General features: G+C 42.2%; 1 protein-coding gene and 1 pseudogene across 5 annotated transcripts in view; one reads left to right on the forward strand and one right to left on the reverse strand.

Moving 5' to 3' along the window:
* TLN2 (talin 2) overlaps positions 1–19,444 on the reverse strand; it is a 458,983-nt gene that overhangs the window by 311,287 nt on the left and 128,252 nt on the right. The window lies entirely within an intron of this gene.
* LOC116564275 lies at positions 6,642–7,165 on the forward strand (annotated as a pseudogene).

Below are 19,444 nucleotides of genomic sequence, written 5' to 3' on the forward strand. Positions count from 1 at the left end.
CTGGCCAACATAATGAAACCCCATCTCTACTAAAATAAAAAATTAGCCAGGCGTGGCAGTGGCTGCCTGTAATCCCATCTACTCAGGAGGCTGAAGCAGGGAATTGCTTGAACTCAAGAGGTGGAGGTTGCAGTGAGCTGCAATCATGCACTCCAACCTGGGCAACAGAGTGTATCAAAAACCAAAAAAAAAGAAAAAGTCAAGTTATCTAATCCAATATTAAGCAATATTGGCTAAATACTAGAATTACCTGGAGAATTTGGTTTGGTTGGTTGGTGTTTGTTTAAAGAGAGACAGGGTCTCACTATGTTTTCCTGCCTGGTCTTAAATTCCCAGGCTCAAGCAATCCTCCTGCCTCAGCCTCCCAAGTAGCCCAGACCACACTACTGCCACAGATCACCTAGAAAGGTTTTTAAAATCCTGATGCATAGGCTGTACCCCAGAATCAATTACATCAGAATCTAGGACTAGTGGGGAGGTTTCTGAATTTTGGAAGTGACCCAGTGGCACTTGAGTGCCCAGTGATTCCCATGGGCAGCCATGTCTAATTCCCTGTAGAACAGTACAAAGAATAACAAAAAGTGTTCTTAACACACATCTAACACATAGGAATGTGGCTCCCAAACAGTAAAATCACATCTACCCTACTTTCCACTCATCCAGGGAAGTTCACTAAAATCTACCCAAGGTTCCAAAATGATACCATACCTAGCAGTGAATAAGGCAGACAAAGCCTGTGCTCTCACAGAACTTGGACAGAGCAAAGGCCCAGAGCTGCAGGACTTCCCTCAAGTCACATGCCGCTTAGGGACAGAGCCAGGATCACAACCCTCATCTCCTAATTCTGTGTAGAGAAGTAGAAAGAATATAGGCAACTGCCTTACAATAGTGTGAAATGTATATTTGGTCTTCTTCCCAGTTTCCTGACAGACAGCCTCTAAAGCCCTGGGGCTCTCCAGAGTGGTAAGAGTGCCTTTTGTGTGCTAATGAGATGACCTGATGACTGGGATACTCTAGACAGCTTCAGGATGAGTGCTGGTCACAAGACTCCATGAGAAAGTTGGGATTGATTTCAGGCCCACTCCCAACCTCAGAGGAAAGGAGAGGGGCTAAAGGTTGACTTGAACATCAATGGCAAATGATTTAATCAGTCACTCCTACATAACGATGCTTCCATAAAAACTCAAATGGACTGGGTTCTGGGAGCTTCCAGGTAGTTGAACACATGCAGATTCCTGGAGAGTGGTACATCTACCCGGAACGGGCATGGACACTCTTAAGTTCTCTCTCCATACCTCACCCTATGCTTCTTTTCCATCATGTTCCCTGAGTTCTGTGAGCTGCTCTAGCAAATTAATTGAATCCAAATAGGGTGTCATGGGAACCACCAGCGTATAGCCTGTCAGTCAGCAGCTCAGGCCACAATCTGTGCTGGCCACTGGCATCTCAAGTAGAGAGCAGTCTTGTGGGACTCAGCCATCAACCTGTGGGACCTGACACTATCTCTAGGTACTGTCAGAATTGAATTAGAAGATACCCAGCTGGTGTCTGCAGGAGAATCAATCCCTTGGAGAATTGCTTGCTGGCTATGTGGGGAGAAATCCCCACACACCCTGGTGACCAGAGATCACAAAGTAATCTGTGCTAAGTGATATTAAGGGGATATTAGAAGAAACTAATTTGTTTTTTTTTTTTGCTATATATTTGCATGCCTCCATCAAAATAACAATTATTATTTCCAAAAAACAGCTTACCAAAAAATAAGTTAGCTTCTATGTATCGAATTATGAAACCTGGGAATCAGAAATCTCATTCTCATAAACCCCTACTCTCCAAGCAAACCAGCATTGCTAGATCATACTGGCCTACACACAGTGTTTGTATAGGTAACTATTTCTCGGAGGTCTCAGGACAGGATGAACAATGAACATGTATTACAGAAAAAACATCTTAACCACAAGCATTGCCTCATACTGAACTCTTTCCTTTGGTACTTTCAAAAATCTATTCAATTGGTAAGCCTCCTGATTTGTTCAAAATTTATCTGCTCTGATATATTTTGGTGACCATCGAATTATTGGCGTTCTTTACTTCTTTCTAATCTTACAAACTATTGTCTGGTTGGAATGCTGACACTTGTCCAGCTAGGTGCTTTATCCCATTCAATCGTATTGTCCCTGTCATACAAAAAAGAAACAGCTTCAGCAAAGCAACCTGAGTAAACAAAGTCACGCAAGGTAGCACAGCTTGAAATGGCGGAGCCGGGCTTTAAATCTAGGTTAATCGGTCTGACTCCTAATCCTTTGCTACTCAAAGTGAGGTCCCTAGATAATAAGGTCCCTACCTGGGAGCCTGTTGGAAAAGCAGATCCTCAGGCTCCTACTGGATCTGCTGAATTAGAATCCACATTGTAACCCCTGGTGACTTATGTTCACACTAACATTTGGAAACACTGGAGTAACTGCTATCCCAGAGCCAAGTGAAAGCTTCTTGTTAATTAAGACAATGGGCAACCATCTGTGACTCACACCATAAGCAAACAGCAGCCAATCACCTGAGCCTGGAAGCTACCAGATGGGATGCATGTCACACCACAGACTGACAGTAATCCACAGGGCTTGCTGCATGGGGCCCTTCTACACAGCTGCCCACAGGTTGCTGGACAGAAAGACCAACTTCTCTTTACCAAAGCACCAGGGAAGTCTACAGGCCTGGTCCTAGCATTTGCCAACACCCAGAAAGACATCTAAATACTGCCATCATAATTCAAACTCCTGGCATTTTTTAATGGGAGGTAAATTTCAAGTCTTTAAGTAATCAATGAGGTGAGAAAAAAAATACAGTTAATCTCAGAACAAAAAGCAGCTAATCCTCTTAAGTGTCTGTCTGCGTCTCTCTCCCTCTATATAGATGTGCTTATTTATTATTATATATATTTAAAATGGTCCTTAGAGTCTAAAAACCTGAATTAGGGATGTTACAACTAAACCTAAGCTAGAAACAGACAGATCACTGTTGAAGGAGAGGGGGTTAGGGGATGGGGGAGCCATCACGGAAAACGTTCCCAGCTTTCCCTGACTCTAACTTAAGGCTCTCAAAGTGTGGAACATGGGCTACCTGCCTGAGAATCACTGAAGATGATCCCATTCCTAAGCCCAAGAATCCACCTGTTTTTTGTTTGTTTTTGAGACGGGGTCTCACTCTGTTGCCGAGGCCAGAGTACAGTGGTGCAATCTTGGCTCACTGCAATCTCCACCTTCCAGGTTGAAGGAGTCTCCTGTCTCAGCCTCCTGAGTAGTTGGAATTACAGGCACACGCCACCACGCATGGCTATTTTTTGTATTTTTAGTACAGACAGGGTTTTACCATGTTGGCCAGGTTGGTCTCAAACTCCTGACCTCAACTGATCTGCCCACCTCAGACCCCCAAAGTGCTGGGATTACAGGCATGAGCCAAGCCTAGAATCCACGTTTAACAACCCCTTACCCATGAATTCCTGCACACATAAAAATTTGAAGCCAACTGCCATCTGATCTGGGTACACAGTTACATGAGAATTATTAGACCCAGTACTTCATCTTCATAATAGTGGGCCATCTCGTTTCCCACTTTCTGAGGAAGAAGTGATTGGAGAAGTGGAATCCTTACCCAAGGTCGCATAGCAGGTAAGTGACTATGTGGCTAAAGCACCACAGTTGAGGTGTTTCAACAGATCATGGCAGCAAATTCACAAAAAACAACAGACAGGAATGGTTTTGTTGCTAGATCACTACTTGCCACGTGAAGCAAGGGCAATGCTTTTCTGAAAAAGTAAGATCTGGTCTCTCTCGTAGGAGTATTACAGGAACCGTTCTGGGTCCCACTTCCAGGACGGGACTGTGGCTGCCAACAGGAACAGTGGGCAGTGTGTTGTAAAGGGCTCTGGAGAGCAGCTGGCTGCAGGCTGGGTCTGGGAGCCAGATACAATCCACTGGCCTGATGAAAGTTCATCAGCTTTCAGTAAATTCAAATTAATCCCAGTAATGCCGGATGCCGTGGCTCACAACTGTAATCCCAGCACTTTTGGGAGGCTGAGGTGGGCAGACTGCTTGAAGCCATGAGCTTGAGACTAGCCTGGGCAACACAGCAAGACCGCATCTCTACTAAAAAACAAACAAACAAACAAAAAACCCTAAAACAAAAAAAACAAAACCCCACCCACGTTGTTGCAAATGACAAATTTCTTTTTTCAGGCTGAATAGTATTCCATTGTGAATATGTACCACTTTTCTTTATCGATCTGCTGATGGCACTTAAGTTGACTCTGTAACTTTGCTATTGTGAACAGTGCTGCAGTGAACATGGGGGTACAGAAATCTTCTCCACAAACTTCAAATCTTTGGGGTAAACAACCCAAAGTAGGAATACCGGGTCTAAATCTAATAAAAAAATCTGAATAGCAATACATACTATAAAGACAAGTGATACAGGAAAAATTATTCACAATTAAAACAATGGACTAACTTAATTAAGACCTCTAACAAATGAATAATAGACCAACACCACCTAACAGGGAAAACAGGCACACAAGTATGAATAATTGTTAGAAAATACGACAGTTCTTCAACAAGTGAAAAGATGTTCAACTCCACATATAAAAGAAATGCAAAATAAAACACGATACTATTTTTCTTGTGTCAGAAAGACAAATATCTGAAAGTACAACAGTGCAGACAACAGAAGTCTTGGGAACAGAGGTTCTCTTACATCTTTTCCCCAAAAAGAAAAATTAGGCAATGCCTATCCACTTTTTAAATGTTTATTCCTTTGACCCAAAAATTCTACTTTTAGGAATTTCTCCTATACCTAAATTCACAAATATGCAAAATGTTATGTGTTCATGAATATTCATTAAGAATAAACAAAAAAAATTTTTTTTAGACAGAATCTCATTCTGTCACCCAGGTTGGAGTGCAGTGGCATGATTTCAGCTCACTGCAACCTCCACCTCCCAGGTTCAAGCAGTTCTCCTGCCTCAGCCTCTGGAGTAGCTGGGACTACAGGTACAAGCCACCATGCCCAGCTAATTTTTGTATTTTTAGTAAAGAGGGGGTTTCGCTATATTGGTCAGACTCGTCTTGAATCTTGACCTCAGGTGATCCGCCTGCCTCAGCCTCCCAATGTGCTAGGATAAGAGGTGTTAGCCACCGCATCCACCTCAGAATGACAAAATACCAGAGATCAAAATATGTCCACCAACAGGAAACTGGGCAAATAAGTTACAGTGCATCCATATGATAGAATACGATCCAGCCACTTTTTAAATTCCCCGAACCAGAAGTCCTTTATTTACTCAACTGCAAAGATCTCCAAAATAGAGGACAAACTACTAAAAAGTAAATGTGGTATATTATCACTTGTGCTTAAAAATACACACATAGCCTGTAATCCACTTTGGGAAGCCGAGGAGGGCGACTCGAGACCCCTCTGACAAACATGGAAAAACCCTGTCTCTACTAAAAATACAAAATTAGCCAGGCATGGTGGTCATGCCTGTAATCTCAGCTACTTGGGAGGCTGAGGCAGGAGAATCGCTTGAACCTGGGAGGTGGAGGTTGCAGTGAGCCGAGACTGCACCACTGTACTCTAGTCTGGGCGATCAAGTGAGATTGTCTCAAAAAAAAAAAAAAATACAAACATAAACCACGAGGCAAGGTTCCCTGTGAGGAAGGAAACTGGTACCTGAGAGACAGAGGTAGGAGTCATAGTTATTTTCCCTACTTATCTGCCCTCTGTGGATGTACTGTCCTATTTTTTTTTTTAAGTAAAATAAGAGAAAAAAATAACAAAAAACAAGAGAGGCAAGGGAGGGGCGGGGATTGGAGATGGGATGGGGCAGGAGAGACCACCTGAGCGTAAAGCTGCAGCAAGAGTTCTCTCCTATTTCTCTCTTCAATACTTACTTTACAGTAGACGATAAAAGCCCTAAAAAGGCTGGGCACAGTGGCTCACACCTGTAATACCAACACTTTGGGAGGCCATGGTGGGAGGACTACCTGAGCCCAGGAGTTCAAGACCAGCCCTGGCAACACAGATCCGGTCTCTTAAAAAACATTTTTTTAATTAGTCGGGCATGGTGGTACACACCTGTAGTCCCAGTTATTCAGGAGGCTGAGGTGCGAGGGTCAACTGAGCCTGGGAAGTCAAGGCTACAGTGAGCCGTGATCACGCCACCACACTCCAGCCAGGAAAACAGAGCAAAGCTGTTCCAAAAAAAAAGGCCCTGTAAATGTTACTTCAGACTCAGTAATTCCACTTCTGATAATCCGTCCTCAGATACTAATAAAGCTTTATATGCAAGACTCCATCAAAGCATTATCTATATGAATAAAAAGTTGAAATAAACAGTGCAATGTGTGTTTTAGGGAGGTTCAGTTCTGCTGTAGAGAACAAGACAACAAAACCAAGTAAGATGGATGAAATGCCTAAGATGTGTGAAGTACAGAAAGTAAACAAGCACACAGCTGTCAGATACCAGCAGTAAAAGAAGAAAGAAGAGGATATGTAGTCTGAACACAGGTTGGAAGGGATAGAAATACCAAGTGGTATCCCTTCCGGCTCCTCCCCCTAGTGCAAGGGGCACACTTGGAGCCACTGGGACCATGCTGTTTCTGAATACCCTGCTCACTGGTACATCAGGGGTTGAAAAAAACCCCACTAGGCAAAGAATCTGAGTCAAAATCAGGACTGAAATACATTAATGTGGGTGATTTAGCTCAAGAAGAACAATTGTATGATGGCTATGATGAAGAAGAGTATGCTTGTCCCATTTTAGATGACGACAGAGTAGTTGATGAGTTAGATAACCAAATGAGAGAAGGTAGAGTTATTGCTGCTGATTACTATGGTTGTGATTTTTCCCTGAACGCTGGTTTCATACAGTTTTTGTGTTGAGAACAGATACCAATGTATTCATGAAAGACTTGAAACAAGGGGTTATAATGAGAAGAAACTAACAGACAGTATTCAGTGTGAGATTTTTCAAGTTCTTTACGAAGAAGCCACAGCATCCTACAAGGAAGAAATTGTGTATCAGCTGCCCAGCAATTAACCAGAATAGCAAGAAAATAATGTAGAGCAGATCTGGAAATGGATTAAGCAATGGATCAAAGATCATAACTCTTGACTTAAAAACCGAGCTACTTTATAATCACTCTTGTGGATATCACTCTGCTGACATCATAGAAATTGTTCAAGTATCAGTAACAGTTTATTAAAATCATGAGCAGGACTAGCAGGTGGATAGTATATAGGCTTATGCCTGTGTTTCTTTTTCGCCATAAGAAAGCTAAACATCTGAAATATGATTAACATATTATTATTAAGAACTGAGACTGAAACTGATTTTAATACTTAAATTGTTACAGAATAAATACATCTGACAAAATGAGTGGCTATCTTTTAAGTTTATTTCAGAAAAAAATGTAGATGATCTCTTAAAATAAAACTAAAGACTAAAGAGAAAAAAGAAAAAAGAAAAACCAAATGGTGGCTCAGTATTCATTAATATTCAAGATCAGCCACCTATTGGTTACACTCATTCTGGCCCAACTTGTTTGAGACAGGCAAAAAAAAGAAAGTTCTGGACTCTCAAAAGGGGCTGTTGCTAAGTGATAGCTCTGCCAGATACCATCCCTGCATTTCTCCAACAGAGCAGGTATCTGGGCTCCTGGCACCTTCTGTCTCTTGAGTCCCCTTGCTCATTCTCAGATCTGGCCCTCACGACCATGCCAGTGGAGTGGAAGGGTGTGTGGCAGATATACAGTCTGGATATGAACACTGCCCAAGCCAGAATACAAGCAGTGTGGTCCATCTACCCTGATGGACCTAAGTTACTCCATCTCCTTCCTCTTACTTCTCTTTGTGTGCTTAAATTCACTTAATAAATGGAATGATTCAATCATCTTAATCTGATCTGTGAGCCTTTCTGTTAGGAACTTCTGGGATAGTGTCCTTGGAGGCTACCACAGCATTAAGATAATTTCCCACCATGACAAATATAGGAAATGATCACATAAGTTTTGACATATCCATTTAACAAATTATCAATTTAAATTACATTTTGGCTTAGTAACCTTGTAAGCATTCTCAACATTTGAAAAATATAAAATTGAACAGAATGTAAACTATATAAAAATAATTGTAATGAACAGAAGTATATGCACATATCCATGTATTTTAAAACTAAGGAAACACACTAAAATGTTAACAGTGGTTATCTCCAACTCATATATTCAGGTGATTTTTAAAATATTTTTGTCTTTTCCACATGAATTACTTTCATAATCTGGAATAGTCATGAACTTTTAAATATACACAGAGAAAAAGACTAGAAGGAAATCTATCATAATGGTAAGTGGTTACAGGATTCAGAGTAACTACTTTATTCTTCCATTTTTATAGTTCTTTCAGTAATGGTCATGTTGTACTTTTATCATCAAACAGCATTTTTCCCCTTGAGACAAGAGATTGGCAGTGGATAAGAACAAGCTAAAAGCATAGCCCTGGAATGAAAGTTAAAGCCTGACTGTACACAGCCATAAGTGTGCATACATTCCCAGTTGAAATAAAATCTGTCAAAGAGAGTCTACTTGTTTTGCTGCAGGAATAAGATGAAAGAAGTTTTCTGTACAATTACCAAGGCATATCCATCCTTGGGAATGACTTGACTTAACACTATTTCTAAGGCTATGAGGTCATCACTTTTGCCTGTGACATACTGCTCTCACCAACTTGAGAAGCCATGGAACTCCTGCCTTGCTCAAACACCTCCACCCAACAGCAGCTGATAAACCAAGTGGGCTTTTCATTAGACGGGGTCTGCTTTAGCGTAATACAGCCAATGGTTTCCTGATGCTTCTGAAGCACTGGGAATTTTATCCCCAACCTCAGCAATACAAGGTTAGAGGTCCCAGTTCAATCAGGCAAGAAACCCCACCAGGGAACTCAGCATATATCTCACAGGCCAAACCTCACTCATCATCATCACCCTGGGGAGTCCAAAAAAGACTTCAGATTTTGACATCAAATGCCCGACACTGTTGCTCCGATCCCACTGGCTGTGGTATGCACTCCTTACCACCAATCTCAAAACCCAACCCACCCCTGAAGGCCCATGTCTCAACAATTTAACCCTTGAAGGCCTTCCCAAGCATCAAAAGGAAGCTCAGGGTCGTTTCTCTTTGATACCACATGTGCCTGTCTATACGTGCATGTATGTATACTCTAAATACACATCGATACATACAGACTGTATGTGCCTGTCTATACATGCATGTATGTATACTGTAAATATACATCTATACATACAGACTGTATGTGCCTGTCTATACGTGCATGTATGTATACTGTAAATATACATCTATACATGCAGACTCTATAGACTGTAGATTGGTACATGTGCACACATGCTACAAAACCAAAACATACATGTAACTTTTGTAAATGCTAGTGCTTCACTTTCCACATATTCATGGCTTGTCTGTAGGCACACAGAATAAGGTACCTGAGAATAGGGGCTGGCATCTATAACCCCTACATTACCTCTCACATGGAAATAAAGAACATTTCCCAACTTCCAAACAGAAATAAAGATCACTTGGGCCAGGGTCTAGGGGAGATTCTTTTGGGCCAGCATCTTAGGCGGATACAGAAAACTTAAGATTTAAAATGTTTGCTTCTGTTTGAAAGTAGACCACCTTTAAGATTTCCAGCAGGTCCTGCCTGCTAAGGGAAGGGTCCCTGAGATGACTGTAACTAACCAGCCATCCCAAACCAGGTACCTGGATTGGCTCCCAGAGCTGGCTTCACCGGGGCTCGGAAGGGGGGACACACAACACTGAGTCAGAGTGCACAAGAATGATGGCTGTATGTGTTCATATGGTTTAATTCAGAGGAAATGTACAAATATTTTCATCACATTAGAAAGAAAATAATGACCAGCCTAGTCTACATGGTGAAACCCCATCTCTACTGAAAATACAAAAATCAGCCAGGTGTGGTGACTTACACCTGTGGTCCCAGCTATTCAGGAGACTGAGGCAGGAGAATAGCTTGAACCCGGGAGACAGAGATTGCAGTGAGCCGAGACTGTGTCACTGTACTCCAGCCTGGGCAACAAAGCAAACTCTGTATCAAAAAAAAAAGAAAGAAAGGAAATGATTATTTTTCCCTTAGATCTTTTGCTTATTGGTTTTGTTTTTGCTTATTGGGTTTGTTTATTGAGTATACAAGAAAAAAATAGTAAATGTATAATCTACATGAACAACCACATCACTGCCTACTCCAAGCCACCCCTCCTGCCCGACCTGCACCATTAATGCAAAACTGAAGTCTTTACCTTTCTTCCATCTTCTCTTACAGCAGTTCTGACTGGCGCATAGAGTCAGGCACATAGAGTCTGCATATATAGACAGGCACATGAGTCTGTATGTATAGATCCCACAGCACACTGCCAAGAGCTCTAACAGACTGCCAGAATTCCTCAGCAAGATACAAGGGGCCCCTTGACTAAGGAGGCCTGAACTAGAAGTAGGGGTGCAGCGTGGGCAGGGGGAACAGGTGCAGGCAGCATCCAGCTGGCCTCACCTGTGCAGCTAAGCTACGGCACATAGGGGACGTCACCTCTCAGGACTCAGTCTCCTGATCCCTTACACGGCCTTAGGGACCATACAGACAGAATGGCCTACAAGTCTAAGCAAATGCCCTATTTTCTATGAGGTATCCAAAACTCTGCTACTGAAGGATTAATAAAAGGGAACAACGTGGATGAAGCCAACATTGACAAGAAAAGGGTGACTGCAGTATGTTTTCACCAATTTCTGATATCCAAGTAAAAGATCACACTAAATTGCAACATTACCACGAAAAGACATTGTACTAACCTCACACACTGTTCTGCCAATGGCTGGAGAAAATATGATTGGAGGAGGTAGGGTGGGGTAGGGTGGTCCCCAGGGGCTGAGTGAATGACCCCATTTCGGAAGCGAACAGCAGGACGTATTCAATAAATTCAAGCAGAACCAACTCGTGTAAATCTGTATGTGCAAGTTAATCTCATGCTGGTTTTAAATCATCTCAAAGAGACTGATATACATTTCAGAGAAATCGGAGAACATTTAATATATCACCCTGATTTTGTCGAAGATGACACTGTGCCTGAGGACACATGGATGGCCTTAGCAAATTAACTTTAATTAACTGATAAACATACATGAGAGGCAGTGCACACAGGGCTCTGAGTAGAAGGGTAAGATCTGCAGCTACACAGCACGCAGTGGGAACTATGCAACCATCGGCAAGTGCCTTATAGCCACCATGTAAAATTGGACGGTAATAGTGTTCTCAAAAGGAGGTTGTGAAATGAATTCACGTGCAGAGGTGCGATCATGATGACTATGAGGATGAGTTCCACCATGTTGCTCTTGTCCTATTTAGCTATGACCCAAGGTAAATCATTCTAACTTTATGGGCCTTTTTCCCCTTAAGTGCAAAATCTAAGAAGGAAAATCCTTTCCAACTTGAACATCCTTTGAATCTAAGTTCTTCTTCTACTCATTTGCTGGGGAAACTCATCATCATGGACAAAGGATACTAACTTGAACTTCCAGTTCCTACCACAGTTTCTCAAACATCTGTAAGAATGAATAAAAGTAAGCACATAATGCATGTATGAGGCAGCCCAACTGATTCTGAATTCTAAAGCTGTGACTTTGAATGAATGAAGCTGCAGATGACAATCTCAATAGGTATCATTTACTGACACTTACTGTGCGACAAAGCAGAGCTGTTTAAAGTTCACAGTGGTTTCAGCTAGTCTTTCTGAGCTACTTCAAGGTAGGAATCTGAAGTCCTGTCTGAGGCTTAGAGAGGAAAACGACTGGCTTTTGTCCCAGGAGATACTGTCTCTCTTGCTTCTGAGCCCAGCGTCTTTTCTCTACAGCATGCTGTCTCAGCACCCTGATGAGGCAAGTGCATGCCTAAATTGCTTTCCACACACACAAGCACACACATGCAAGACCCTCTAAGAATAGGAACTGTTAAATTGTTACATTAACAGAAAAATTCAGAGTCTAAAATCTGCCATGGACAAAGCTTCTATTCACAGCTTTGTGAAAGCTGACGATTTTGTTTATGAAGCAATAAGACATTTTTATTTTCCAGCATTGAAAAGGCTATGTTATTAGGGCACAGGAATGCTGAAATAGCCCAGAATTCCCATACACAAAGAACCCCAGGTGGCTTTCAGGGCTCTTCCTAAGAAAATAGAAGGACTGGGATTTATGTTTACAAAATGCCTAACTGGGAAGCAGAAAGTGGTTCCCACAAACGTTTCACCCCAGGTCCCTCAAAAGGAAATCACAGCATCATCTAATCCTAGTAACCCTAGATAAAGTTGCTTTGCTCAGACTGCTGTGTTGTGGGCTATCTTCCCAAGACTGAGCTCTTCCCAGCTGCGACCAGTATGTTCAATATGGGAAAATAATTAAAGAGTATCTCACATTCATGCAGCACTGGTAATTTAGTTGCCTTTCATCTTTAATTTCTAACTTAATTGGTTTTGACTTTTTTAAGTGGCCCACAGGACACTGCCTCTTTAAAATTTATTGAGGTGTGTACACTGTCACTTTTCATAAATGTACCACATGTGTTAAAACTATGTACTTTTCAAGTTATGAGAGCTGTGGTCTGTGTGTCCACTAAATCAAGCTAGTTATTCTCTATATTATTAATTTTTTGTATATTTGGTATATCAATTACTGGGATAAATTCTCCCACTTAGGCCAATGGATTTGTGAACTTCTCCCTGAGATTCAGCCAACTTCTTCTCTCTATATATATCCATATATAAATACATATAATATAGTTAGCATAGTGCTCAGCTCTGAAGATTCTAGCTGCTAACAAAATGGCCCACTTGTCTAATGTCACACAGCTATGATCTTAGGGGATCAGAAAATTAAAGCCCTCTGACTCCCTTCTCTTTTTTACAGGGATGATGGGGTCTTGCCCTTGTCACCCAGGCTGGAGTGCAATGGCACGATCTCGCTGACCACAACCTCCACCTCCTGGGTGTAAGTGAATCTCCTGCCTCAGCTTCCTGAGTAGCTGAGATTACAGGTACACACTACTATGCCTGGATAAAGTTTTGTATTTTAGTAGAGATGGGGTTTCACCATGTTTGCCAGGCTGGTCTCAAACTCCCGACCTCAGGTGTTCTGTCCACCTCGGCCTCCCTAAGTGCTGTGATTACAGGCGTGAGCCACTGCCCCTGGCCTGACCCCCTCCTCTTAATCAGAAAGCAGGGTGGGGCAGAGGGGAAGGCAGATTTGTAGAAAGTATTTATTCCAGAACTTTATGGTTAGAGAAGTGCAGGAGACCACCACCATGTCCAAACCTCACTAAGGATCTTAAGTCACAAGTCAGCTAAATATTTTATCTTCCCCAACTTAACTGCCCAGTTTAGCTCATTCTCTCTGGAATTTATCTCCCCTTGTTGCTGACTTTGGGGCTCTGCAAGAACAGCTGTGCCATGATGTACTTTATATAAACTTCTGGTCCTGAGAAATATTTGGCATATTTAAGGCAGGTAAGAGTTAGTATCTAAACTACAGATAACCTTTGAGGACTTATCCCAGCCCTAGGATCCACAGAATTGTCAGGGGTGGTGGGGAGTGAGAGTGAGAGTGAGAGTGACAGTTACAGTGAGAATGAGTGAGAGAGACAGAGACAGAGAGAGAGAGAGAGAGAGAGAGAGAGAGAGAGAGAGAGAGAGTGTGTGTGTGTGTGTGTGCGCGCGTGTGTGTGTGCGAGTGCGCACCACATTCAGGGCAGACCACTCATTTCATTAACAGCTTTCAAATCCTCTGTAACATTCTCCCACATCCCAGCGGGTGAGTGAATCTGTCAAAGTCTAAGTTAATTGCACATCTGAGAGAGAAGATGCAATTTTCTCCTCTGGTTTTTGAACTCTGAAATTGACGCCTGGGAGTCCTTCTGTCCTCAAAATGTCAGCTGCAGGGCAGAAAAAATACAACACGAACAGGCAAAATAAACCAGCAAGAAAACCTGGTAAACCGAAGAACATTCTTAGAAAGCCTCAGGGGTTAACAAGTCACAAATTTGCTGCTTTAAAAAAACAACAACAAGGAAATACCCACCTCTACTGAAAAGCAACTCCTGTCATAAGTTTTTCAGCTACAAGTTCATCAGAAACAAGTAACTGCAAAAAGCTCACAGGGTACCTGGTCTAGCAGCCAGGATTCAGCAGTGACCTATCCACATGCCACTTGTGCCAATCCTTCAGCAAGCTGACCCGTATTTCATCCACGAGAATGGAACACCACAACCAAAACTTGATTCAGAAACCAATCTTGAAGTGTAGAAACTAACCAACAAGACAGTGTGTCAAACCACCCACAGATGATTTTAAATGGATTTTCTGACACATATTCTCTTTTTTATTTCCTGGTATCTTCCCTCTAAAATAGAAGATGGATTATTTCAAGCTGCAGACACAACCTGCTTTCTTAGACCACAAGTCAAAGAGCTGAGCATCAACCCCTTGGGTCATGCGTTCACACTGTAGCAAAAATAAAGCCCTAAGCCCCTCCATCAACTGAACAGACTCCTCCTGGCCCAGAGGATGCCAAAGAAAAGTGAAAAAACTGAATTTCCAGCCATGATGGGAAGGGAGGTTGGACACGCCTCTTCATACCCGCTCCATTTTGGAGTTCAGGCAAAACTGACCAGTATTAACATTAAAATAGAGATCAAAGACTGACAAAACACACTCTGTGGCAATAAGATACCAACTTCCAACTTGACTGTGGTATAACATCACGTGGTAGAGGGCAGACACTGAAGGAAATGGCACTATTTTACACCAAAATATATTCCTTTGACATATTTTGAAATGGCCCTGCAAAGTCATCTTTCATGGGGGAAATTTGTGTGGGGGAAACTCCATTTGCATGGGGAAATCTCCATTAATGCAGCCAGGTCTTTCTAGGATCTAGGAGAGATTAACTGAGTCTGACACCTTTTAAGGCCAGAAAAGAGACATTTACCATCTATCTTGGAAGGCTAACTGGAGGCTTAACTTACGTAACAAAACAAGAACCTTGGCCCTCACAACCCCCACCATCCAGCTTAGCTCAAGCATTTCTTTCTACTGACTTCAAGTCTTTAGACAAAGCTTAACTCTTTCAACCAACTGCCTATCAGAAGATCTTGGAATCCACCTATGACCTGTAACATTACAGGTGGATTGTCTCCCTAAAATGTATAAAACCAAACTATGCCTCAGGCATATTTTCTCATGACCTCTTGAGACTGTTTCCCAGGCCATGGTCACTCATATCATTTCAGAATAAACATTTTTAATTATTTTAGAGTTTGGTTTTTTGGTTAACAACACCCTAACCCTACTCCAGGACTTTTCCCAGCACCCCCACCCCCACGGAGCCCAGCCCCAGCCATTCTCTGCTTTCCTCAACACCACTGCACAGATGTAAAATATTCAGCCATAGAGGAGAAATAGAAGGCAGGCAGGATGTGATCTGCACTTCACCAAAAAACTATTCTTATGATCATCTTTCCCTTCAAGCTTCAGGTTTGCAGTTTAATCATGTTTGGCCCAGAAGTCAAGGGACCAGACACACTCCCCTATCAATCTATGAGAGTGACAAAGGAATGACAGTGTAAAACGAAAAAAAGAAAGTGAAAGCTTAAAGTAGAATACTTTCTTTCTTTCCAACCAAGCCAACAGGGCAGGCAATGGTGTGGAGCTTTTAAAGCACCTTTAATTTAACCATTCACCCTGGCAAGGACTAAGTATATAAGGAGCTAAACACACACTCCACTCAAAAATTTAACAAGTACATAAAAATTAAATCCCTAAAAAAAAAAAGTGAGTAAGAATGCAAGGATAGCCATCAGAGATTATTTTAAAAACCACTCCATATCCCTGGAGAGACAGAACTTCTAAAATAGCTAGACACACACTTTAAAATCAACAACTATTAAGTAACTAATACTGGACCTCCTAAATTTGCAATATGACGCTACTTTTTCCACTTAACAACATACACGGTTATCTTTCCAACCACATCCTTGTTCTCTAGGCTGTAGCTATGTTTCCTGTTTGGAAGAAACAAGAAAAGGCTGACTTAGTGTCCCGTTGCCAACAGAGGGGCAGATATAACAAAACCTATTCATAATTATGTATTCCCCGTACATTCAACATGAAAGCTATCAAGGTTATCTTTTCTAACTCCTTAGAGAAAGACCATATGCCAGTGCATACACTTACACTGATGTAGACATTACTCAGCTCTCCGCCTTCAACAAACTTCAGGGGTAAATTGCAAGCTCTTCCAAGAAGCAGGGAGATGGAAATGTGCCATTTCCCATCAGAGAGACAATTATTTATTTATTTATTTTGAGACAGAGTCTCGCTCTGTCACCAGACTGAAGTGCAGTGTCTCGATCTCAGCTCACTGCAACCTCCACCTCCCTGGTTCAAGCAATTCCCCTGCCTCAGCCTCCCGATTAGCTTATACTCACGTGCCACCAAGCCTGCCTAATTTTTTTGCATTTTTACTAGAGACAGGGTTTCACCATGTTGGTCAGGCTGGTCTTGAACTCCTGACCTTAGGATCTGCCCTCCTTGGCCTCCCAAAGCGTGGGCTTACAGGCATAAGCCACCATGCCAGGCCACAGACAGGACAATTAATAAACACAACTTTGGGAGGCATACAACCATACAACAATGAAGACTTCAGATTCCCAGAGAAAAATGGCATACATTCTGAAGGTCTTGGTTCGAAACTTTATTTTAGACACTGATACGTTTTAGCTATGTCCGCTCCCAAATCTCATTTTGAATTGTAACTCACATAACTCCCACATATTGTTGGAGGGACCCAGTGGTAGAAAACTGAATCATGGAGGCGGTTTCCCCAATACTGTTCTCGTAGTATTAAGTCTCACAAGATCTGATGGTTTTATAAGGGGAAACCCCTTTCACTTGGTTCTCATTTCTCTCGTCTGTCGCCAAGTAAGACGTGCCTTTCATCTTCCACCATGACTGTGAGGCTTCCCCAGCCCCGTAGAACTGTGAGTCCATTAAACCTTTTTTTCTCTGTAAATTACCCAGTCTCGAGTATGTCTTTATCAGCAGCGTGAAAACAAACTAATATAGATGCCCACTAAAAAAACTTTTCAAGTTTCAGGAATATTTTCCTAGAAATTACAACTTCAATTTCACATACACATAACACACTCTCTTCTAGAGAATGTCCTTCATTGAAAACTGTGGTCAATTTTATAGTCCTCAACCATCAAACAGAAATTTACTACTACGCATTATACCTTCTGCACTACTGACAAGACCCACTTTCCGTTACCCATCACTTTTGCTTCGTAGCCTAATTCTAGCAGCCAGCATACCCTGTATCAGCCTGTAAAGGTAAGAGAACACTGGAGTCTTCAATTTACAGTTTGCTGTTCTGAAAGATGCCAAACTTCCGAGGTTAAGCTTATTTAATATGCTATCATCATCTCCAGCTAATAATTTATATTGAAAAGGCACAGGAAACCAATTCCCTCAGTGTCTCATTTAGGAGCCATCAGGGATGCAGCTTAAAGGTGTGAACACTAACAGAAAAATCAACATGGTCCAGACCAAGACTTGACTCAGGCTGCCATTAATATTTATGAGGTATTTACCAATATAAGTGAGAGGTACTTAACTATCCCTACCCAAAGGTACTGAGACGGCCAACTTTAATTGCTGGGGAAATGTCTGTCTTTTATATAAAAAGCATCTTCAAGAGGAAAGGGTTTGTCTCACGGAAAAGCCTAAGCTCTATGGTCAACACTGTGGGCCCCACCTTCATACCAGGTTCCTCCACCTCTGGAAGATAGAGGTCTGTGGCCCTGGGCAAGTGGCTAAATTACTTAAATCTCAGTTTCCTTATCCGTAAAATAGGGACAATAGTAGAAGTTACCCCTCAGAATTGTTGTGAGGTTTAAACAAGTTAATATTTCAAATCCTGCTTAGAACTGTGTGTGGCACATGTATAGTGCTCAATAAATCTTAATTCGTTATAATGAGGAAAGAGACATAAGCATCTAGGATCACCACCCCCTCGACTTTCACACTACATTTCAATAGAAGAAAAAGCTGGCCGAGGGGCACCTTTTTAATCGCCTTCCTATAGATAGCAGGCACAGCATACTATGGGGGAATCTCTCCGGAAGGCACTGTTTTTACTTAAACAAGGTCAAACCCCCACCCCACACCTATTCCATGGACCAAGACCCTTGTACATGTAATTTCTAAAACTATAAACCCAAGGCCCTTTCACATGTAATTTCTAAGGCTGTAAACCCAAGACCCTTTCAAGTGTAATATCTAGAGTTGTAAGCCTACATAAAGTCAGAGCTTCTCTTTGTTAGACGAGCTTGGCTGTTAGCAAATAAATCACCTCTTCCTTCCCAGTTAGGTGTTCAAGAGGTCTGACACCTCTGATACTTTCTTGCAGCCACTCTTGCTTCAATACCACTAATCCACACTAAAAAGACATTGCAAGCTGGATGTGGTGGCTTACTCCTGCACTTTGGGAGGCTGAGGTGAGCAGATCACTTACGGTCAGGAGTTCGAGACCAACCTGGCCAACATGGTGAAATCCCATTTCTACTAAAAACACAAAAATAAGCTGGGCATGGTGGCGGGCGCCTGTAATCCCAGCTACTTGGGACTCAGGTAGGAGAATTCCTTGAAGTCGGGAGGCAGAGGTTGCAGGGAGCCACCCACAATCACAACACTGCACTCCAGCCTGGGCGACAGAGCAAAACTCCATCTCAAAAAAATAAAACAAAAAAAAAAAAACACATTGCAGGTCATGGCTCTCCACTGTGTACCATATTTTGCATGTTCTAGCCCATTTAGTCCTCAAAACACTGATAAAGCAGATAGAAATTTAATTTTCAGTTGAAAAATCTGAGGCTGAGACAAGTTTAAAGTCTTACCAAACCTGCTAGTGACCTGAAATCTGGACCCATGACTATTTGTCTCCAAAACCTATGCTCCTCCTACCTCTCCAAACTCTGTGGCTCCTGCCTGCCTCCAACACAAATAACTAGAAAGAAATGCACCACTGGGAGGCTTAGGTGGGTGGATCATGAGGTCAGGAGTTCAAGACCAGCCTGGCCAAGATGGTGAAACCCTGTATCTACTAAAAATTCAAAAATTAGCCAGGCATGGCAGTGGGCCCCTATAATCCCAGCTACTTGTAGGCTGAGGCAGAGAATTGCTTGAACCAGGGAGGTGGAAATTGCAGTCAGCTGAGATGGCACCACTGCATTCCAGCCTGGGTGACAGAGTGAGACTCTGTCTCAA

The sequence above is a fragment of the Sapajus apella genome, unplaced genomic scaffold (assembly GCF_009761245.1).
Source record: "Sapajus apella isolate SASKATOON/1434 unplaced genomic scaffold, GSC_monkey_1.0 scaffold37, whole genome shotgun sequence".
Classification (NCBI taxonomy): domain Eukaryota; kingdom Metazoa; phylum Chordata; class Mammalia; order Primates; family Cebidae; genus Sapajus; species Sapajus apella.